General features: G+C 42.9%; 1 protein-coding gene across 2 annotated transcripts in view; it reads right to left on the reverse strand.

Annotated features, from left to right (window-relative positions):
• ESR1 (estrogen receptor 1) overlaps nucleotides 1-24,803 on the reverse strand; it is a 441,625-nt gene that overhangs the window by 399,634 nt on the left and 17,188 nt on the right. Inside the window, exon 1 of one of the 2 annotated variants that reach the window (XM_074397267.1) lies at nucleotides 2,604-2,979. The exons of the other annotated variant lie outside the window; for it this stretch is intronic. The gene's annotated coding sequence lies outside the window, so the exon portion shown is untranslated. Of the gene's footprint in view, nucleotides 1-2,603; nucleotides 2,980-24,803 lie in introns of those variants that run through there. 2 annotated transcript variants of the gene reach the window in all.

Raw genomic sequence — 24,803 nt, forward strand, 5'->3', positions numbered from 1 at the left:
ACTGTGCTAGGCTTAGAGTAGAAATCACTTCCTCATACTAAGTTTCTAATGCTTAGAGACTGCAAGGAGTTTAATGAGTGGTTTAATCCCATTTATTCCATATAATACTATCTGGTAGCTACTCTTAGTACTCCAACTTTGCAGATGAGAAATTCAATGATGGAGGTGAAATAATCTGCCTCTAATTGCACAGCTAGAGAGTGGTAGGAGCTATGGCTGGCTACTCAGTCGTTTTCCATGGATTTGAATTGAACCACTTAATAGAATTCTCACCGAAGAGTGTTCTGCTGTGGAAAACCTGAGCAGAGGTATCAGCTTTCTAGCAGAATATTTTAAGGGGCAGGTTGGTAGGGTAAGCCCCTTCATTCTCTGAAATGATCACAGACTTTCAGCAGGAAAAATGTTATACACCTTAGATAGAACCATAAAACTCACTGATGTGTATGTTTTTGCTGTTGTGTCCAGTGGGAATGATTCAGAGGAAGTCTAATGAGATGTTGCTGAGAAGGTAGGCACAGCACATCAGTCTTACCTGTACAGTGCCTGCCTTTGAAAAGAGCACTTTATTTGATAATATGCAAGAGGCTTCACAGATAGCACCTCTTTCTCAGAGATCAACAATGGAGACTCTATCCTGATAGAGGCAGATGGACAGGACCATATCACCACTGCCATAGATAAATCCTATGCTGTGAGTTTGTTTATTTTATTTTATTTTATTTTATTTTATTTTATTTTATTTTATTTACCAGCAGTGTGGATGGTCTACTGAGAGCTGGGTCACTCTCTTCCTTGCCCTTTTTCCCAAATAGCCAATCTGGAGTCATGAAGCAGAACTGTTCCCTATTCGAAGCAAAGTAAACTCAACCACCAGGCCCTCAACCCAAGCAACTGTTCTGACCAACTAGGGTAAATGAATGCAGATAGACTAAGAGAAGACCTGCAGACAACCATGTGAACATGTTTAGCAGACACCTGATGTACATAGTTATACTGTGTGGAGGTTTAGAGTGAGTGAGTGAAGGGAAGGTGGACGGTAGCTAGCTCTAAACCCAATATTGAACAAAAAGACACAGAGTTCTCAGAAACAAAAGATAGTTTGACTTTGTTCTTGCTGCAGGTTTAAGACCCAAACTTTCTATTCCTTTCCTTGACTGTCATGAGCAATAAAACAAAACAAGTATCTCCAAGTGTCCAAGAAAAATCTTCTACTTGTAAATACGACCCTTGCATTCTTAATGAAAATTCTGCTTTTTTCCCCACACGTCGTATCTTTTACCTACATTGTTTTTATTTCTAATTTCCTTGAAAATCTAACATGCTAGAGTATTTTATCCAACCGCTACGGCGTTATCTGCATGCATTTCAAGGCCTAGTCGGCAGTCTTCTCAGGATGCTAACAAAATCAAACAAAACATTTGCTTTTGAGAAATAGGAAGGGATTTTATGGTATAGAAATGAACCCTGAACCATGGATCTCAAACATTCTCATCCAATTTAAGTTCTCTGTACATTTCAGAATTCAGTTCAAATACTTCTACCTGTTCTTCCTAAGTTTACTCTCAACATTAAAATATGTATATACCACATTCAAAACTAGATGAATTTCCCAGCAACCTCGTATACACAGAGTTGCTCTGTAAGCCTGTTAGATCTGACACATACAGGCATTAAAAATCTGGCACCTTTAAGCAGGAAGCATTGCCATGATCACTAGTTCTGATAAAGCCCAATCCTTCTATCAAGTAAACTGCTTTAAAATGTTTTAATCATGTCGGCTTCTATGGATTTGTTTGAGAGAATACTGGTTATCTTCTCAACAAAGCATGAAACTTACAGTTCAACGATCATTTCCTAAGACATGTGGCATTCCTCTGACCAAAATGAAAGTATTCTGCCCTGCCTTGCGATTGCCACATCATTACCCGAGTAGCCCACTGCTATATGTGGTGAAGTCATTATGCGTGTGCCTTTGAGAGGCAAAAAGGAACCGAGAAAATGGGACACCAGGACTCAAAAGAACTTGCTTAAAATCAGAGGCCAATTTCAAGACAGAGTAGTTCATTCTTGTGCTGCTAGATGTGTCGCTTTTCAGAAAACTTGACTGCCTTTAGGAAACAAATACTGGCTTATTCACATCGTTTAGTTCAAACTCACATAAGTTATGGCTCCCAAGATTAAGAAAACAGGTACTGTGTTCCTGCTAGTCTGAGATTTCTCTAATTAAGAACTTTTAAAATTCTAACACAGCTCAACAATACAGTGTCTCCTAGCTAGTGCTGGACCCAATAAATATATGTTATCTGGAACAGACAGGCAGCCTGTGTGTGCTGTACTAAGAACAGGGTAGTCGGATTGCCCTCTGCCTCAGCTAAATATTATTCTAGAAGTGAATTTCCACTGTACCAAGTTTAGATTTCACATTTTATCATCCTAGGAATACTTGCCAGTAAGTTTGCAAAATATCCTTGGAGCAGAAAGAGGAAAAAAATGAACATTTTTTAAAGATGAGAGGTAAGCTCTGAAGTTACAATATGCTTGTAAACAGTAGCACATTATATCAAAAAGGAAAAAATAAATTGAGAAGAAATAGGAGTACCTACTTGAAGAGAAGATTATCACTCAGAGACTGTCTTCTTATGCTATAGAATGGGCAGGAGAAAGGAGCATGGACCTTTCGAGCCTGTTAAAGAGCTTCTGAGCATGGAGCTGCATTTTCAGTTTTGGTAAAATCCGTTCTGAGTCGGTAGACAGGAGGCTGTTATGACCATGAAATTAGGAAATGCAGTAACTCAAAAATAAAGAACTAGCACCACCATTTGACTAGGATTGGAAAATCTCATTGAAAAAATAGAGGAGGGGGTGGCCTTGCTTTCTCCAAGCCAGGCTTGAATCTAACTTTCTTATTACTTCCATTAAGATGGATGTTCAAAAAGAGGTAAATCATGTGTTAATCTGCCTGAAATTTTTTTTACGCCCTCCAGCCGATTTTTCTCTTTATTCATAATAAAGCTCAAAGTCTAGACAAGCATGTGGAGTTGGAAAAAAAAATAAAACATTCATTCATCACATAAATTTTGTTAATCCAAAGTTAGCTAGAGCTAAACTAAAAGCAGGGGTAAGGAAATGTCTTCTGTTAGTGTTATTTGGGAGTTTCTTACTCAGGCATGGACTCAAAAGCCCGCTCTGCACTTCCTGTTACTGATTAATTAGGTTCTTGACTTCGGTAACCCGCACAGGTCTAGCTCCTTACGCTCTTCGGTCCTTATTTCTGTCTCATGATCCTTCCATAAACTGTCTGGTATTTCCCGCAGCAATTTTTAAATTTATGTGGTTACTGATTATTTATTTAGCACTAAGATACACATTTTAAAGTAGAAAAGGGGCTGTAAAATCATATTAAAATTTTTTAATAACATTGAAATTTCAATATCTCATCATGTCTGCTGTGGTTTATGCAGTATGTACTTTCAATGATTTTTTAAAAAATATTTTCGCTTTTTCTTCTCTACAAGTCTTGAAAAAGGCTGGTTTTCTAGAAGTGAGAATGATAGAAGGGGCAGAGGGGGGATCTCTCTCTTGCTATTGTATTGCTGTCTGTCCCAGTACCTAGCACAGATTGACATCTGCCAAGTAAGAGGTACACCTCAAAACTGTCATGGGAAGGAAGGAAAACCAAAAGAAATAATCAATGCTTTAAAACATTTTGAAATAAATGATCTTAACTGTCTTCAATCGCTATACTTGTCAGTTAGCCCATAAAATAGTTTGAATATGTAAATTTGCCTGAGAGTAACTTCTCCAGAATACAGAGAGCAGGACACATTTTAGTTAATATGTAAAGTATTTAATTTCAAGTGACTGAACATAAAATCTCAACAAGATTCACTTGCACAAGGAATAATCATGTATACTAATGCATTGCAGGGGTTCAGTAAGCATTTTTATTGTTTTTATTATGATTCCTAGTGAAAGGTAAATTATTTAATAACATGCTCTGAGCAGTTTAAACGTTTTGAAAATGAAATATTTTTTCTAAATTAATTAAATCCTTCAATTATTTTATTTGCCAGAATGGGTGAAGTATGCTTTTCAAACAGCATTTAGCTACCTGTTAAAATCAGTTTTACACGTCAATACAAAGATGAAAATTACCTAGAGCAACAGTTCTCAAAATAGGGCAGCTCATGAATTCTGAATGGAAGTTTACAGATTATTTCCTTTCATCAGAGAATATGAATGTACAATGTAAATTGTATATAAATTATCCTTTTAAAAACTATTCTTGGTATTCATTTGCATTCCAATATTTGCTTTCTTGAGTGCAAGAGAATAAAAATGACATCAAATGTCTTCTGAGCATATTGGTTCCAGGAAAAGTCCCTGATATAAAATTGCATAGTATTTATATATATCCTATGCACATCCTTCTGTATACTTTAAGTAATCCATAGATTGCTTATAATACCTAAAACAATGTAAATGCGAGGTAAATACACATTATACTGTATTGTTTATAGAGTAGAAAGAGCCAAAGTCTGTACATGTTCAATACAGGCACAATTTTTTTCTGGATTTTTTTTCTTTTTCTTTTCCTGGTATGCAGCTATTTTCCTGGACATTATTTATCCAATCACAGGTTGATTGAATCCTCAGATATGGAACCTACAGATATGGAGGGCCAGTGTACTAGATGTTGGGTACTATTTTAAGCACCTTTACAGCAACCCAGTGAGGTAGGTACTACTAAAAACCCATTTTGCAGTTGAGGAAAACCATAGGATACCGAGATTAAGTACCTATACCAGCTGGGGCCAGGGTTCAAACTCACATGGACCAACTGAAGCCCCCATGCTTTTAACACTCCATTTCAGAATCTGAACCAGCATGCGGCATTACACACAAGGACACAATATGTGAACATGTGTGCTTTTTATGTGTCATGAGAGGAAACGGTTGACAGGTTTATCAGTGAATAGGCAAAAACAGTTCCATCAGATCAATCCAAAAAGGTTGTTACAAATGATTTTAAAGTTTATTGTTCTAATAAAATCACTAAAAATAAAAATGTGTGTGCTTGGACCAATACATTTTTAACTATTCTATGCTTTATTTTTTCTTTCTTTCTTTTTTTTTTTTTTCTTTTTTTTGAGACAGAGTCTCAGTCTATCACCCAGGCTGGAGTGCAGTGGTGCAATCTCAGCTCACTACAAGCTCCACCTCCCAAGTTCAAGCGATTCTCCTGCCTCAGCCTCCCAAGTAGCTGAGACTATAGGCATGCACCACCATGCCCAGCTAATTTTTGTATTTTTAGTAGAGACAAGACACAGTTTCACCATTTTGGCCAGAATGGTCTTGATCTCTTGACCTCGTGATCCGCCCACCTAAGCCTCCCAAAGTGCTGGGCTTACAGGCATGAGCCACCATACCCAGCCTTCTTTGTTTTCATTTAGGGAAAATATATATATATCCTTTGAGGAAAAGTGTCTAATTAAATTGTATTTATTACCATTAGACAGGTTGAACAATTCAAAAAAGAAGAAAACAACAGTTTATGAAGCAGTATAATGCAGTGTACTTGAAATTTAATCTCATAAGTATATTCAAAGAGAAGTATCATGCCATTACACCTGATTCCCTCACACACAGTTTTCAAATGAAAAACAAGGCTGACATTTCATCAAAATCATGCTATCCACTGCATCTTTATTTTTTAAAAAAAGAGTCAACACACGTTCCTTTGCCACATTGTGCCACATAGTGCCACATTGTTTATCAAGAAGCACAGAACAATGAAATTCTAGAAATTGTTCAGGTTCCAACCTTTTTTTGATACATTCTCCCATTTCAGAAGAAACCACTAACAGCCTGGTTTCCACAAGCAAAGTAAAGCTGCAAATTGATGCAATCTGTCTGGGTCATTCAAGCAAAATCCTGCTGTGATCTGGGTGATTCAGGCTAAAATAAAAAATCAGGTTTTTGATTTGGAGTATGTGTTTTTATCTGCCACCTCAGATGATAGCAGAGTCTGGGACTCAGTTACATAGTTAATTGCCAAAATTCTTCATTCGTTCTTCTTAGCAAAGATGTTTCCATTGGGCACTGCTCAAAACATTATCTCAGTTTCATCACTCTATCAACACAGCTCTGGGCTTCTGCTTTTCCTCATGAAGAGCAACCAAAATTGAAACTCTGCTTACCTGGAGATACTGATCAGTACCTGACCAATCACTCACTATTGTTCTAGGGAAAACTGCCATGCTCTCAGCTCCTGATGCTTGAACAACCAACTGAAGTTCACACAATCTCCCCATCCAAAAGCCACTTCAGGTCACAGCTAACTGGACCATGATGAGACGCCCAACCAAAGAACAACCAATCTATAGACTGGCTAGTGACTTAAGACATGACTTAATGTGGAAAAGACGAACTGGACCAATCATTCAAGCTCTGAGGGTATGAATTTGGAAAACTGCACTGCGTTCGTGAGCTGTAAAGGACAAGAGAATGTCTCAGGGTGGCACGGAGGCCAAACTAAGGAAAGGCTCCTAGAAATCAAAGTTATGCAGGGGCAGAGAAAATTGATGAGCTGAGATGAACACATGTGGGCCTCTGGACCCATAAGCACATGGCAGGGTCTGGCTAGAGCTGCATGGTTTACTGACAAGTTTGCAGAATTTCCAGTTTCTTTTATAGATCCCTTATTACCAGCTATCCACAGGCATCTCTGGTCCTTGCCATCAGAATAGTGGAACCTAAGAGTGTTTAGCTATCTAAACACCCATCGGGGGCCTAGGTGCTGGTTTTTATAGCAGGAAGCACAAAACCCATCAGTAGTCCACTTTTTAATGTGTAGACCTAGAGTATTTGACAACAGAGCTTTAATATGACCAATCCCCAGTGATATTTTATACTGTCTTTTACTCAATATGAAAGCCCTAGTTCAAGCTTACAGGGATAAAAATAGTGCCTTTCTTCAAATTTTTTTAAAAAACTATTTCTTCAATAACAATGTCAAGCAGAAAATACTTTTGGAAGAAATCAACAAATTTGAGCCTAGAAGTTCAAGACTAGCCCGGGCAATGCAGGAAGACCCCATCTCTACAGAAAACTTGGTTTCTATTAGCTGGCTGTAAGGGCTCATATCTGTGGTCCCAGCTACTCTGGAGGCTGTGGTGGGAGAATTGTTGCAGCCCAGTTTGAGGTTGTAGTGAGCCATGTTCACACCACTGCACTTTAGTCTGGGTCACAGTGTAAGATCCATCTCAAAAAGAAAAAATGCAATTGAATCTTGCATTTCATCTGTAGAAAGGCTTTTAAAATCTGCCTTTGTAAATTACATGCCTCCTCTTTATATACACACACCTATATATAAAGCCACAAATGTCTCATGTGAGGAAACAATTATGAAAAATTTTCTATTAGAAGAATAAATGGGCTTTCATATTTACAGGAGTGACCAAGGAAGCAACATTGAAGAAGACAATGATTTAAAACAAAAATATTATTGATACTGCTGAACCAAAATCACTTTCTGGACCTTCTTACTCCCCACCTGTCCCTCAGTCTTCCTCCTCCCCAAACCCCTGCCCACTCCCTGAGCCATCTCGGTCACCAGATACACAAATGCACACACTTCTCAGCGGGAAGCAAGGTCTCAACTAGAATCCAGAGAAGGCTGGCCCTTTGGGTAGTTCACTTTTGTCAACTACTAAGGCGTACTTCTGAGCAGAAAGGAGGAATTCACATATTTCATGTAAAAAGAAGCAGCCAGTGTCAGAGAAAAATGATATCTAAATGCAGCAGAGACGCTGTTGCTAAGTTTAACCTCCCAATTTGCACAAACACCGGAAATTTAGTGAAAGGAGAGGTTGCTTTAGAGAAGATAAATCTCTGTAAACCACTGAGAGCAAACAAAGGGAAGTCTTGATTCCTGTACCAGGTACCAATTAGCAGTGGGGAGCACCGCCTTAAGGTTTCCCTTTTGCCCTGAAGCTTAGTGGCAAGAGGGTCCTGCCCATGGGTGCCTTTAATTGGCACCAGCAGCCGCAGCCTCAGCCCACCAATGCCAGGGGCTTCTGCGAGCCCAACGGTGATATTCAGCATCTGCCTATTCACTTGTCCCCATAGGAAGGAAGAATCAGAAAGGACTGCAGGTTGCAAACTGTTGATAGAAAGCAAAGAAAATAATAGTATTGTGTTTTTGTTGTTTTCATTCTGTTTTTATTTCTGGGCTGAGATATTCTGGGGAAGTTTGGATTACAAGAACTTCAGGCTGTATCTCCAAAATACCTCCAGCCTCCATCCCTTCTTTTTCCTGCTCCCTATCACAAGTCAGATCCTCTTCAGCTCTCCCCGGGACTTTTGCAACAGTGTCCTAATAGGCCTAATTGCCTCCAGCCTCTACCATTTCTAATCCATCAAACACTCCTTCACCAGATTATGTTCCCGATAAATCATTCTTATTATATCACTGTAAGATTAAATTAAGTACAAACCACTCACCATGTCCCTGATCAACTGGCCCCAGCCAACCTCTCCAGCCTTTGACTTCAGTCAACTATCTCTTTCCCTGCTCCCAGCATCCTTTGCTTGGATCTCATCCCCTTCTCTATCTGGGTCAGGTGTGATCCTACCACTTCCTCAATATTCATCTCAAAGAACGCCTTCTCCATGGAGACCTTTCTGCTAGCTCAACATCATCCTATTTTCACCCTTGCCACTTGAACCTTTCTCCTCTAGCAACAAGCACTTCTGAAGCATCTCCTCTGCCAGCAAGAAAGAACAGACGTGACCCAGAGGAGCTTGTGTCTAGGAAGGGAGATGGGTATGACAACCTGGCTGGGTGTGGGCGCTCACACCTGTAATCCCAGCGCTTTGGGAGGCAGAGGTGAACAGATCACTTGAGGTCAGGAGTTCAAGACCAGCCTTGCCAACATGATGAAACTCTGTCTCTACTAAAACTACAAAAAAAAAAAAAATAGCTGGACGTGGTGACACATGTTTGTAATCCCAGCTACTTAGGAAGCTGAGATGAGAGAATTGTTCGAACCTAGGAGGTGAAGGTTGCAGTGAGCTGAGATCACACCTCTGCACTTCAGCCTGGGTGACAGAGCGAGATTCTGTCTCAAAAAAAAAAAAAAAAGGGAAAAAAAGTATGACAAACTGATAACTAATCAGAATCTACACATTTATAGAACACTTGATAACACTCTTAGTTAAGTGGCCAATTCAATCTAGTCCTGAGTTACTTCTGTTTCTCCCATGCCTCCTACCACCAATGGATTGCACTTGATTGCAGGCTACCTGGGAACACAGCTTACTCCACCTACATCCATGGTGGTAATTCACACAGGGCCTGGTGAATATACATTATTTTTTTCAATCAAATGAATCTCCATTTAAATCGAAGGGGCAGGAGGTCCTGTTTCTCTCCAATCCATACCCTTCTATCATCCCCAATATCCAAGGATACCTACATTCACCTTGTTCTTCAAGCAACAGAAATAGCAGACTCAGCATTTACAGGGTTACTGAGTAGCCTCAGTCCCCAAGTACACCTGCCTGGGCTTGTAAAACACCCTCTACAATACCAGAATCTATATTGGAAACAACATGTCCCCAAGTCCCAATACCTTCAAAGTCTTCGAAATAGGAGCAAGAAGTAAAAAATAAAACATAGAAAACAAAGAATGAAACTAGATAATGACATTGGAGACAGGACCTATTTAATTGGCATAAAGTAAGATAAGACAGTAAGGGCAAACAGAGAGCAGGCATTTGGACTGCGAGGTCACCATAAGCATTAAACGTGCTTAAACTGGATGGTAATAGGCGTCTAATTTTGTGTCATCGTTTGGAAAATAAATGTGTTTTCTTTTTGGTTTTTTTTTTGTTGTTTGTTTGTTTTGTTTTTAGAGATGGGGTTTCACCATGTTAGCCAAGATGGTCTTGATCTCCTGACCTGGTGATCCACCCACCTCAGCCTCCCAAAGTGTTGGGATTACAGGCGTGAGCCATAAATGTGTTTAATGTAATTTTCCTCACAGGTAAATTTTGACTGGGTACTGTATGTTCGTATTTCTCTTTCATAAAATTTTTCTAGCCTCTCCTGGTTTTCTTAACCCACTGCAACACAAACATCCACATGGGGGGTGTGGGGGGGGGTGGTCCCGGAGGATTTGGAATCCCCCTGAAATCATATCCAAACATTTAGGTACATAAACACATGTGCATTTTTCTGAAGGAAAGGTCTAGAAACTTCATCAAATTCTTAAGGAAGCTTAACAAGATTCAGAACCAAAGGAATGGGTTTACCACTGCTAATGGAATGTCTAAGACTCTTCCATGTATACTATTCTAGTATTTTTCACAATTTGTAAATATTGCCTATTACTTTTGTGTTTCATATTAGCCCCCTTTTCCCCAAATTAATAGGATTTTACAAGTTGCATCTTTCTTCTAAAATACATTGGGATAGTCATTTCTCATTTTTAAAATTTCACTTGTAAAACTCCAAAGAGATCTTGATTTTCAAAACTTTAGGTCTACTCAGCAATTAACAAGTTGTGCTGGGAACCAGCTCTGGGTGGCTCAGAATAAGAACCACGTGAAAATCCCTCCAGGGGGATCCTATTCTGTCCTTCGCTTTACACCTAGCAAACTTCCCTACAGGAGGAAAGGAAGGATGTGAAAGCCAACCTGAGCACTTGGAACACCGTCAGCCCCTCTCATGCAATTCAGCGGTGCCATTTATTTTTCTCATATAGGAAAGCAAAGGATATAGAGCGAAGACAAAGGCGCACACAAATTCAACAACGAGCTATGAAGAGAGTGACTTGGGCACGGGAAAACAATCAAACACTCCACGTGAAAATCAAAAACCTATGCTGGGAAATACAGGGTTGAGTACGAAAGCGTCCAGTAAACAGTTTTCCTTAGGGAATGCAGACAACTGATATGCCTGTGAGTGTTTGCAACTCCAGATGTTACAGATTTCAGTTTCTCCACGCCTTGTGTGGTGATTCTGCACTTAGGAAATTTATTTAAACTGCAGTCACCATGGATTTCCAGCTGCAAACGACTCCAGCACCTCGTGGTGAGCAGGTCTTCCGGAATCGCTACAACTGTCGCAGGTGTGGCCTTGTTTGCTACTTGTTGAGACGTTTAAAAGACATTTTGGCAGAAAGCACCCTCCAAGAAGGAAGCCCCGGCCCCGCGTCCAGCTGAGTGCCACCACTAAACCCACAAAGCGGTCGGATCCCTCGGAAGCAGCAGCCTGGAGGAAGCAGCCTGTCCCAAGGAGTCTGTGCATTATTTATTCAGGCAAAGAGAGGATATTCATTTCAGCCAGCACGGGAAATGTTCGATTATGTAACATTGGGGATGAAGAGAATGAAGCCTTTTTTTTTTTTTTTTTTTTTTTTTTTCTTTTTCCTGGAGAAAAGTGTTGCGAAATAGTCCAAGAACAGCTTCCAGTTTCCACAGTCCCTATGCTTCCAGAGGCTTCTATACGACAAGATCAAAGCGCCTGAGAAGCCAGAGAACTGAGGAGCACAGGACCCTCAACAGCTCCCCTGCACCTCCCCCACCCCTGATCACCACCCTCTCCTCCCCAATCAGGAGTGTGGAAAGTTCTTGCTGTAGGTTTCATCAGTCATCTCAAAGTCTCCCCAGTCTAATCGTCCTGAAGCATTTTCCCCACCTTCTCACACTCCAGTGCAACCCCAGAAACAATCGGTATTTCTATGGTCTGCTGCGCAGAGCCAGCCTGAAATACAATTAAGAATCATTCAAAGCCATGTTCAAACAAGACTGGACTTGACCAACGCGTCGAAATTCCAGAAGACGAGCTGGGGGTCAGGGAGTGCTTCTTGAAGGAGAAAGTGAGAAGGTGAGCCTAAGTGGGGTCTCAGCCAGGAGGTAGGTTCACAGAAGAATGTGAGTGAAGGGTCCAAACCAAGGCCCCAACTGGCTGACTGAGCAGGAACAAGGACGTGCCGGGCAGCCGTCCCAGGCAGCTGGCAGGGCTCTGTCTGACCTCCCAGGACAGGTAAGGAGGAAAAGCAGCAGGCCAGGAGAGCCCCGAGTCCTCCCAGAGATGGGAACTCCACCCCTGGGAGAGAAGGGCACCAAGCAGGCCTTGCTCCCAGGGCAGTAAGGCAAACCCAGTGACTCGGACAGGATTGCAGAGGCTAAAGAGGAGACCAGTTCATTTTTGTCATCCAGGAATTATCTCCTGAGCACCTACAGTGTGCCAGGCCCTATTCCAGGTAAACAAAATAGAAATCCCTGATCTCGTGAAGCTTATATTCTAGTGGAACAAGAGAGGAGGCCAACTGTAACTATTATGGAGTGGAAGATTTGTGTCCCCCCAAACTCTATATGCTAAAATCCAAACGCCCAATCTGATGGTAATCGGAAGTGGGGCCTTTGCAAGCTGATGAGGTGGTGGAGTTGGGACCCTGTGATGGGATTAGTGCTCTTATAAAAGAAACAAAAGAGCTCTTTGATCTCTTTCCACTGCCTGAGGACACAGTGAGAAAGTGACCGTCTGGCCAGGTGTGGTGACTCACGATATCCCAGCTCTTTGGGAGGTCAAGGTGGATGGGTCACTTGAGGTCAGGAGTTCAAGACCAGCCTGGTCAACATGGCAAAACTCTGTCTTTACTAAAAATATCAAAATTAGCCAGGCACGGTGGTGCGCACCTGTAGTCCCAGGTACTCGGGAGGCTGAGGCAGGAGAATCAATTGAACCCGGAAAGCGGAGGTTGCAGTGGTCAGAAATGGCACCACTGCACTCCAGCCTGGGTGACAGAGAGAGACTCTGTCTCCAAAAAAAAAAAAAAGATAAAAAAAAGAAGGTGGCCATCTGCTATCGGAAGAGGCCCTCACCAGAACCAGACCATGCTGGCACCCTGATCTCAGATTTCCACCCTCCAGAACTGTGGGAAATAAATGTCTCGTTTTAAGCCACCTCATTTATAGTATTTACTGAAGCAGCCAAGCTACCCAATAAATAAAATATGTAGAAAGAAGGTCAAATGGTGACAGTGCTAAGGCGGTGATGAAGTAGGGAGCAGAGATGGGGAGTATGAGGGCAAGGACTGGACTTACAAGCCAGGTGATCACAAAGGGTGACTGAGAAGATGACATCGCACAGCTACCTGAAGACTCTGCGGAGACAAGCAGCTAGCTGGTGGAAGAGCATTCTGGGCATAAACAGCTCGGAACAGCAGCAGGTGCGAAGACTGGAGTGTCCCAGGCACAGCTCCGGTCACAAAGAGGACACTAGTGCAGCCGAATTGGCACCAGCAAAGGGCAGAATCAGGAGAGGAGGTGAAAGAGGTGACAGAAACACCAAGGCGTGTGGGGCCTCGTGGGCCAACCAAAAGGGGTTGGCTTTTACTTTCAAAGCTACTGAGAGTTCTTGGGCCGAGGCAGCAGATCACCTGAGGTCAGGAGTTCAAGAGTAGCCCAGCCAACATGGTAAAACCCCATCTCTACTAAAAATACAAAAATTAGCTAGGTATGGTGGAGGGTGCCTGAGCTACGCAGGAGGATGAGGCAGGAGATTTGCTTGAACCTGGGAGATGGAGGTTGTGGTGAGCCAAGATCGTGCCACCGCACTCCAGCCTGGGTGACAGAGCAAGACTCCGTCTCAAAAATAAATAAATAACAAACAAACAAAGCGAATGGGAGTTCAATACGGGACTTTTAGGCCATGTTAAGAGAAGGAAGCAGGCCACATGTGGGACACTTGGCATCCTTTGAATCCCATGGGGGAGGAGCTGGCTCAAGGCATTGCCTTGAAGATGTGAAACAGATGTGTCACCCACATTCAAGAAACAACTTTTCCACAGCTGGGTCAGCACCTTTAGGAAGAAAAAGACCACTGCAATTTCAATAAAGGCAATTCATACTTCTATTTAATGCCCCTTCATTCAACATTTTCTTAGTATCCTACGCGTTCCTGGAGTTCAACTAAAGAAAAACACTTTTTTTGAATGTCAAGAAGGGTCAGATAGCATGGGAGCAGGCCAGAAGAGGAGGCCCAATGAGACTTTAGCCAGGCATGGTGGCGTGCACCTGTGGCCCCAGGAGGCTTAGGTGGCTGAAGCAGGAGAATCACTTGAACCTGGGAGGCAGACGTTGAAGTGAGCTGAGATCACGCCATAGCACTCCAGCCTGAGTGACGGAGAGAGACTCTGTCTCGAAAAAAAAAAAAAAAAACAGTGGTTGTGTATTGGGCCCAGAAAGGTGTCTGATCCTAGGCTAGGACTCCTTCCCTGGAGATACTTCCAAAAGTGTTTTTCTGTGGGTTATCAGTGGTTCCCAACTCTGGCTGTGCAGCTAAGGAACCTACAAATGTCCATGCCAAACCCACACCAGCAGATGTTCTAATTTCTGGGGAGAGACCCAGGCATCAGTTTGTTTGTTTTTTTAACACAGAGTATCGCTCTTGTTGCCCAGGCTGGAGTGCAGTGGCACGATCTTGGCTCACCACAGCCTCCATCTCCTAGGTTCAAGCGAATCTCCTGCCTCATCCTCCTGAGTAGCTCAGGCACCCTCCACCATACCTAGCTTAATTTTTGTATTTTTAGTAGAGATGGGGTTTTCCATGTTGGCTGGGCTACTCTTGAACTCCTGACCTCTGGTGATCTGCCTGCCTCGGCCTCCCAAGAACTCTCGGTGCAATCTTGGCTCACTGCAACCTCCGCCTCCCAGGTTCAAGCAATTCTCCTGCCTCAGCCTCCCAAGTAGCTGGGATTACAGGCGTGTGCCACCACACCTGGCTAATTTTTGTATTTTTAGTAGAGATAGGGTTTCACCATGTTGGCCAGCCTTGTCTCGAACTCCTGACCTCAGGTGATCTGCCTGCCTCCACCTCCCAGGTTCAAGCAATTCTCCTGCCTCAGCCTCCCAAGTAGCTGGGATTACAGGCGTGTGCCACCACACCTGGCTAATTTTTGTATTTTTAGTAGACATAGGGTTTCACCATGTTGGCCAGTCTTGTCTCGAACTCCTGACCTCAGGTGATTGCCTGCCTCAGCCTCGCAAAGTGCTGGGATTACATGCCCAGCCGGCATCGATTTTTTTTTTTTAAATTCTCCAGGTTATTCTCATGTGCAAGGAGAATTGAAAAGCACTAGGTTGGATTCATATTTTTTACCATTTCTATTCATCTGTCCCATGACACACCATACATGTGACTCACACACCTATTATCAAACCAAACGATGACAGCCAATTGCTCAGACCTCCATGGGTATACACTTACTTCCTGCTTCTTTCATTACATTTGTTTAACATATTTTTTATTAATTTGTTTACAGCTGTAACATGTTTAACGGTACCACCTATGAGAATGTGTGAGTTTGCATGAGTAAAGAAGACTAACCCCTGAGAAGCAGTTCCAGCATTTGAGAAAATAAAGCTGAAACAATATAATCTTCCAAATTTATACCAAACCCCACTCCCTTTGCAAACTCTGCTTCCCAGGGCGACTCTATTATTGACAATGTGGGTAAAGGGGTAAACAAGAAAAAAAAAAAAGCCATATTCATTTCAAGCCACTAAGAAGCACAGGCCAAAGGAAAAATAAAATCAACATTTGCCAAGTGGAAAAGAACAAACCAGTGGGGACTGGAGTCCTATAGTCAGCTTTTTAAAGAGTATTTTGAACAATAGAGAATAAATGCTGTGTAATCACTCAAAAGATTTACAAACAATGAGACAGAACAATGTAAACTGAGTGAATACTACTGGGTGGATATTTACTCTGCCAATTAAAAACCAGACATCCTGAGCTTCATTAATAAAAGGCTCCGTGTGTGCATTCATTCACAGGAACCCTCTCACCCAGAGAACCATAGGTCTGTCAGTAACATTCTCGCTCCTTGTCTTAAAAATCATTTGGAGGTATTGTCAGCAAGCACATTGATTCCATTTTACAGAAAGGGAAATAAAAGCAGGAAGAGGTAAATTAGTGTGAGCAACAAAGTGTCGTCAGGCTGCCCCAGGCACAGCTCAGAGTAGAAACCAGTTATTTCTGGTGCCATCTCTGACCACAAATTTCTATCCATTTTCTCAAGAGAATCCGAATCTCAGTTTGACGTTCTAAAGCCTAGCTCAAATTTTTCTTCTTGCTCAGCTTGGTACCTGTAGTTGTAGCTACTGGAGAGGCTGAGTTGGAAAGATCCCTTCAGTTCAGGAGTTCGAGATCAGCCTGGCCACACAGTGAGACCACCCCCGCAACCCCGTTTCAAAAATCTATATGTATAAGGAACAAATTTTTCCTCTTTTCCAAAAACTCTTTTGGGTATTCTCCCTTTGTCTTTCTTTCTCTATACTCTGTCTTCATCTCCAAATTGCCTTACACAGTTTGAACATGTTATAATTAGCTCTAAGGGACCATCCAAACACAGCTTTTTCTTCTGCTAGGATTTTGGTGAATATATGTGTCTTGAGATAAGCAGCCATCTGCTAGGACTTGTTGATATTCTTTATCAGATAGCAGTTTCTCTGGAGAGGCAGCTTCCACGAGTGGAAAGGGGTAGATGGGGAGAGTGCAGATAAGGGATCTCCAGGATGCCTTCCCACGAGGGGTGCTAAGTGCAGCGAGTGAGGGTGCCAAGTCTGGGGAAGGAAGGCTGCCCATGTGTTGGGTCTGCTAATTAGCACCATTTGAAGATAATTATGACAAGACCACACAGGGAGAGCATGATATTTCAAGTGTAGCCAGCGATTAAGTAAACAGGAGTACTGAACTATATTTCCTTGGCGATCGTGAAAAATCTCCCAAAACGTGGACAGAGACTGCCGAGGACCTTAGTCCTTTGCAGGAAGCAGAAGAAAAAGCCCATGCAGCGCTTCACTACCACGCCCTGGTTGCTCCCAAATCGTTGGGTGTTCTCCATTCATTTCAGTATTTTCATGATTACTATCTCGGCTCAGGAGAGAGAGATGGCTGGTGTCTCTCACATCCCTGTTCCTTGGCAGCCACTGCCCTTGGAAGACCAAGCAGGACCAAGAATGGACCTGGCCCACCGAGTTGGGAAGGTACTGGAAGGCGCACTAGTGAAGCAGCTGGCCTTCTTCAGGCACCTCCTGTCCGCTTACCCAACCTCGCCTCCCCGTGCCCCCTGCACCTTTGCTCTTTGACTTACACCAGTTCCGTGTCCTACTTCAATTCTGGCTTCCTCTGCAGTCTGATCTTCATGCTGTTGCTATCTTTCTTGCTTTCCTCCCTCCTCAGTCTAAACCTTGACTCTACCTCCTAACTCACTGCCACCTCCACCTGTGCCTTGGAATCTACGGGCGGGTGCTGGCCTTCCCTTCTGAAGACCACAGTCAGCTCTCTGCTGCCCCCACCTGGTCCATAGCAGAATCTGCAGACGGGAACCTGGCAGACTGGTCCTTAAGTCCATCGCGGCTTCACCGGTTTCCGGCATCAACTCAAATTTTGCTGTTTGTTTCATCATAGCCTGGCTTGATTTATGGGTTCCAAACAATGCTTAATGTTTAATGGCCAAATTATGCTAACAAGTAAATGAGCAAACTTAAGGGAAGCACTTTATTTTCAAAGATAAGTGCAAAATAGTGGTAGCATTGTGATCCTTCTGAAAAGTCTAGCTTAAAATAATGGCTTTTTTTTTTTTCTAATCATTAGAACACCCTATGTAAGTGTAAAGTCATTCCAAAAAGCGACCATTTGACCACTTATGTAACTGGGTTTTTTTCATTCCAGTTCAAATTTCCTATAATAGTAATAACAGAGGCTGAGGAGGAGAGGATGAAGGAGGAAGAGGAAGAGTAGGAAAAGGAGGCAGTGACTCCGCTATGGTTCCCCTGACCCTCTTGGATTGTGAAGCAGCTCAGAAACTTATTAGAATAAATTCCAGCATCCGAGACCACTGCGCTGACCATCCAACCACTCACACCCTACGAAATAGCAGGAATACGAGTTTGGACCTGACCCGCTCAGCTCTCCACCACCAGACTCTGGCTAGACTCAGATACACAGTAGACCCCCAGTGAGCATTTGGTGAAGAGATCAATGAATATGCATGTAATTAATAATGTTTTCTAAACCATACATTCATTCAATGCACTGCAAACACTTGTTATTTTATATAGCCTGGCAATTAACAGAACTTGCATCTAATATGCAGATACTCAGTAGTACAAGCATCCTTCTCTCCCCTCCTTAGTTATTACACATTTTTAAATTAGTAGTAATTATTAATAACTTCAACTCCATATTACACATTAAAATGGCCTAGGAGTGAGAAATACATTTATTTTCATAAACCATCAAAAAATTCCAGTGCTATGGTGGAAAAATAAAAGGTCTGAAAACACATTCTATATTTTTTTCACCTTTTGAAAACATAGCATTTCTCAACATAAATCCAATGCAGTTTTACAAATATTCTCTTGTCCATGAACTTGCACCGGAAGGTATAATACTGGGGCAGGTGAGGTTGGTGGTCTTAGGCAGAATGGAACTGCATTTTCAGTAGAAAATGATGCAGTTTCCTTGTAAATCAAAACCGCAATGAGATACCACCTCACACCAGGTAGAATGGTCATTAGAGAAATGCAAATCAAAACAACATTGAGATGCCATCTCATGGCAGTTAGAATGTCGATCATTAAAAAATCTGGAGGCAACAGATGCTGGAGAGGATGTGGAAAAATAGGAACACTTTACGCTGTGGGTGGGAGTGTAAATTAGTTCAACCATTGTGGAAGAGAGTGTGGCAATTCCTCAAGGACCTAGAAATAGAAATTCCATATGACCCAGCAATCCCATTACTGGGCATATATCCAAAGGATTATAAATAAATCGTTCTATTATGAAGACATATGCACACATATGTTCTTTGTGGCCCTGTTTACAATAGCAAAGATCTGGAACCAACCCAAATGCCCATCTATGATAGACTGGACAAGAAAAATGTGGCACATATACACCATGGAATCCTATGCAGCCATAAAAAACAATGAGTTCGTGTCCTTTGTAGGGACATGGATGAATCTGAAAACCATGGCTCTCAGCAAACTGACACAAGAACAGAAAAACAAAACACCACATGTTTTCACTCATGGGCCGGTGTTGAACAATGAGAATACATGGACACAGGGAGGGGAGCATCAAACACTGGGGTCTGTTGGGGGTGGGGGGGATCTAGGGAAGGAACAGTGGGAGGTAGGGAGTTGGGGAGGAATAATATGGGGAGAAATGCCAGATATACAGTGGCCACTGTACTACAGCCTGGGCGACAAGAATGAAACTCCAACTCAAAAAAATAAATCAATAAATTAGCCAAGTGTGGTGGCACACACCTGTAATCTCAGCTACTCGGGAGGCTGAGGCACGAGAATCACTTGAACCCAGGAGGCAGAGGCTGCACTGAGCCAAGATCACGCCATTGCACTCCAGTCTTGGCAACAGAGCAAGACTCTATCCCAAAAAAGAATTTTTTTTAAGTGCCTTCTTCATCTAGACTTGCCTCCCATTTTTCTCACATATTACAAGATGTATTCATTCATTTATTTGACAAACATTTAATTGGGCTCCTGCCATGTGCCAGGAGCCAAGGATATGGTGATGACCAAGCAAGAGGTCTCTGCTGTCATGAAGCTTACACGTTGACGAGGAGAGGCAGGCAGTACACCAATAAATAAATAAACAAGAAATCACCAAGGGATGATCCATGCAATGTAAAGATGGAAAAACGGGTAATGTGATGAATGTGGAATGGCTACTTTGGACTGGATGGTCAGGGAAGGACTTTGGGAATTTAAAGTGAGAGCTAGGTAAGACAACAGATTCCGCCAAGTGAGAAGCTGAGGGAAGGGAGCTGCAGAAAGACGGGTGAGCTGGGGGAAGGCCCCGCCAAGGTCATCCTAGCAGCTCTGAGAAAATGCAAGATGTGACCAGGCGTGGTGGCTCATGCCTGTAATCCCAGCACTTTGGGAGGCCGAGGCAGGTGGATCAACTGAGGTCAGAGTTCAAGACCAGTCTGACCAAAATGGAGAAACCCCGTCTCTACTAAAATACAAAATTAGCTGAGTATGGTGGCGCATTCCTGTAATCCCATCTGCTCGGGAGGCTGAGGCAGGAGAATCACTTGAACCCACGAGGCGGGGGTTGCAGTGAGCTGAGATCGCGCCGTTGCACTCCAGCCTGGGCAACGAGAGAGAGACTGCCTCTTAAAAAAAAAAAAAAAAAGAAAAAGAAAGAAAGAAAAAGAGAATGCAAGATGTGCAAAGGGCAGTGGGGAAAATGGAGGAGTTACAGCTTTACCAGGTAAAGAAAGTAGACTTTATTCCAAATGCAAAGTGAGGACATTTTTCCTCCCTCCAACGAATCTGTGTCTTCCATTTCTTCCCTCTCCCATGTGTCCTTCTCCTCCGTGTGAATGTGTTTTACAATCTCTTACTCATTACAAGAAAAACGTGGCGCTGATTCTGCTCCTCACTCCACATCTCATTTATACTCGTCTGCACTACATTTCTTAAAAAGTACCCTCGTGATGGCAAACACACAGGCTGCTTATTACATGCCAGGCTCTGTGCTGGGAGCTTTATGTTTCTGAACTCCTTCCATCCTTCCAGCAGCTCTACCAAGTGGTCATGACCATGATCTCTATTTCACAGACACTAAGGCCACATAGTAACTTGCCCAGGATCACCCAGCAAGCAAGTGCCAACCCCAAGATCCACACTGAAACACTCCAGCACCTGAGTCCCTGCCCTCCAGCCTCGGTTTGCACTTGGTGCCTGCCTCCCCGAGGCGTGCCGTTGCTCTCACACTTTGGAATCAGGCTTTTGCCTCCTTGGATTCCTTGAGCAAGTTTCTCGGGGTATCATTGTCCTTTACTCCTCCCTCTGCCTCAAGTTCTCTGTAGAGTTGTTTTTGAATACCTTCTCTATGGTGGAGCGCACCCCTCCTGTGGTTCCTCAAAAGCTCACATTGAACCCATCTTCCCACTCCCCCAACACTGTCCCCTTTCCAGAAACCAGCAACCCAAGCCTGGGCCTCAGTGCCGCTGCTTTCTCACTCGTCTGTTCTCCCCTGGATTCTCAGCTCTCAAAGAGCTTCCCTACCACTGTTGTGAATCTCCCTCCCTAAAGCCCAGCTTTAGCCAACAGCCCGCTCAGAAATCTGCAATGGTTTCACATTTCCTCTAGAGCAAAGTCCAAATGCCTTTAGCCTGGTCACAACCTGCCTTTCCAAATTAATTTGACATGAGTCAGCTTCATTTAACCTGACGTGAACCTTCACTATGCTCATAAACGTCAGGTGCTCTCCATTCTTCCTGCTCTTCTCTGTACCTGGAATGGCACCCCCAATCTCTAAATGCCCAAATCCTGCCATGTTCAAAGGCCAAGCTCAAATACCCTTTCTCTAATGACGCAGCAGCAAATAGTATTTCTGTCCTTTTAAATTTTTTTTTTTTTTTTTTTTTTCCTGAGACCAAGTCTCACCCTGTCACCAGGCTGGAGTGCAGTGGTGCAATCTCAGCTCACTGCAACCTCTACCTCCCGGGTTCAAGCAATTCTCCTGCCTCAGCCTCCTGAGTACGTGAGACTACAGGCATGTGCCACCATGCTGAGCTAATTTTTGTATTTTTAGTAGAGACAGGATTTCACCATGTTGGCCAGGATGGTCTCAATTTCTTGACCTTGGAATCCCAAAGTGCTGGGATTACAGGTAGGAGCCACCACGCCTGGCCCCTTTTAAGTCTTTAATAGGAAAACCAAATGGAGAGAAACCACAAGAAACTAGAGTGTCTGGCTTAGCCCACTGCTGTGGTTTGAATGTGTAGCCTCCAAACCTCAGGTGTTGCCAATATGATAGTATTAAGAGGCAGAGCTTTAAGAGATGATTAGGCCTGGTGCGGTGGCTCAAGCCTGTAATCCCAGCACTTTGGGAGGCCGAGGCGAGTGAATCACAAGGTCATGAGATCGAGACCATACTAGTCAACATGGTGAAACCCCGTATCTACTAAAAATACAAAAAAGTAGCTGGGCATGGTGGCACAGCCTGTAGTCCCAGCTACTCAGGAGGCTGAGACAGGAGAATTGCCTGAACCCAGGAGGCGGAGGTTGCGGTGAGCCGAGATCATGCCATTGCACTCCAGCCTGGGTAACAAGAGTGAAACACCGTCTCAAAAAAAAAAAAAAAAAGAGAGAGAGATGATTAGGTCGTGAGGGGCCCTCCCTCGTGAATGCACTTAGGTGTCCTTAGAAAGGGAATTGATGAGAGTTTTTCCTCTTTTTCCCTTCCACCGTCTGTCATTTGAGGACAGTGTTCCTGTCATTTGAGGACAGTGTTCCTGTCCTCTGGAGGCAGCATACATGAAGCAGAACCTGAACTTTCATCCAACAACCAAACTGCGGGTGCCTTGATCTTGAACTTTCTCCTCACCAGAACCATGAGAAATAAATTGTTTTGTAAATTACCCAGTCTCCAGTATTTTTTATAGCAGCGCAGAATAGACTAAGACACTCACCTAACATCTTCACTACATTTTCATTATGAATATGCCTTTCTTCCACAATCAGATCATATGATCTTTGAAGTCTGATTTTTCTCTTCATCCCTTTTGCATTTTGCTCAAAAATGCACTAAATATTTGCTGACTGATTAATATGTATTAGAGCAATATATGAAGTACGCATAATTTCTCTCTTTCCTGGATTAGGCTTCCTGATCACTCTGAAGGAGCAGGCTTGTATCTGCAATCCCTTTGTAATGAACTTGCCATGGCTCATCAGCATACCTTGATATCCACAGTAGAAAGAAGGGCAACTCCTTCTTTCCATAGAAATGATTTGTTGCTGTCTTCCTGTCCCTGCAAACGAGGACTGGGCCTAGCATCCATGGCACTCTCCTAGCCCGGTTCAAGATCCTGTATAAACAGTGTCCAGGCAGTCACAGTTTGGATTACATGATCTTCACGGTCTTCACAGGTAACATCCCTGTCTTCTTGAGTTAAATCGTTCCCGACCTCAGGCAGGAAGCCATGTAGATACAAAATTACAGAAGACCAGTGCTGGAGGGGAGTCTTAGGTATCAAATAGACCACCTCCCTCACAAATGGGGATCCTGAAGTCTGGAAAATCAAAATGATTTGCCCAAAGCTTTAGGCTTTCAACAAATATTTAGTTATGCGTTACAGGCAACTTTCACTGCGCTAGGTGCCAGGGCTATTGTGATGAGGAAGACAGACCCTGTAGTCCTGCACCCATGACATTGACTGTCTAGTGGGAAAACAAACTCATAAAAAACAATTCTTAATGAAATGACAAGTGTTCTGATATGTGTAGTATTGGTGTCTAGGGGAACTTATTACCTCCATGTGGAAGTAAAGGGTGGTCTACATAAAGAATGAGTAAAGACCAGTCAACCCAAAAGAAGAAGGAAGGCTCTAGTGACCTAATGAGATCTGGACCAGATAGCAAATCGATGAATTTCTGTCTCTCTGTTTTCTGTTTTTGACTCTAGCTCTGTTTTCAACTAATTCTCCCCTTCTGACTAATTTTCTGTGGCATTCCAATTACCCTTGCATTTCTCCACCTCTCTTCCTCTCCTGCCCTCCCTTTCTCCTTTCTTCTCCTTCTCTCCCTTCCCACTCAGCTGGCCTTACGGCCTCCATCTACTCACTTGAGCACTTAAGAACCGTTCCACTGTTTAACTCTGCAGGGTTTAGGTGCACTGAGAGTGAAAGCAGAGCCTTCACCCTCCAACATGTGCATTCATGCATGCCTTCATTCATTGTGCAGTGCTTGCTGCCAACTGTATGTTCCGAGGAGGAGGAGGAGGAGGAGGAGGAGGAGGAGGAGGAGGAGGAGGAGGAGGAGGGAGGAGGCGGCGGCAATGGCAGTGGCGGAAGAGGCATCGGTAGGGTAAGAACCCAGCCAAGTAGAGGTCTGCTTCTCAGTGAAGGTGCTCTGTCTGCAGAAATAGATGTGCTAAGGCCACAAGCTTCATCACTTTGGAGGACCAGAGAGCTCATAGAGCTAAACCCAGAAGAAAACTGCAATGGACCCAGCAAGGTCAGTGGAAGCTGGATGGAGATCAGTGGCCCAAGTGCTGTGGGTACTTCTGTTATTCTTATTCACCAGGAACCTAATTCTCTTGGGTGGTCCTTCTACCAGAGAACAGCAACATGCACTTTTCCATATAGAAACAGTTGGGATTATTAACAAGAAAAAGCACTATAAAGGCTTTAGTAGGATGATGGCTAAAGGAAGCATGTGTGTCTCTCTGTCGCCACACCAATCACACAACTTCTTTTGTTCAACTGGAAAAAAGGGTCAGTGTCCGGACTCCTCTGGGGATGGAACTTGTTGAGGTTTTCAAAGTATCTCCAGACCTAAGATTTAATTTTTTCAGTGTAGCTTTTCTTCCCCTCTACAGATTTAAATCAATTTCAGAATGCCAGTTACTTATGGAAGACACATTTCAACAATTTTCTATGAAAAGCCCAAAGAAAAGACACTGAAATTAGCCAATTTCTTCTGATCATGATAGTTGCGCTGATGGAATTTTTTTCCCAATAATTCCTTAGTTTTTCAATGTAATTCTTTAGACCCTGCCCAAGTACGATGTAATTTTTAAGTGATACGAGAAAATGTAGAAGGAAATAACTGTTTAAGAGATTTAGGCAAAATGAAATAAAATACCTAAAATGATCTGAGAACTAGAATGGTGCAAAATTCTTGTCTCTGTCTCTTTGAAGTAATAATTTGAGATAACGTCTCTATATTCCTAAATGAAAATAAAA

Source organism: Saimiri boliviensis, chromosome 4 (genome assembly GCF_048565385.1).
Source record: "Saimiri boliviensis isolate mSaiBol1 chromosome 4, mSaiBol1.pri, whole genome shotgun sequence".
Lineage (NCBI taxonomy): Eukaryota > Metazoa > Chordata > Mammalia > Primates > Cebidae > Saimiri > Saimiri boliviensis.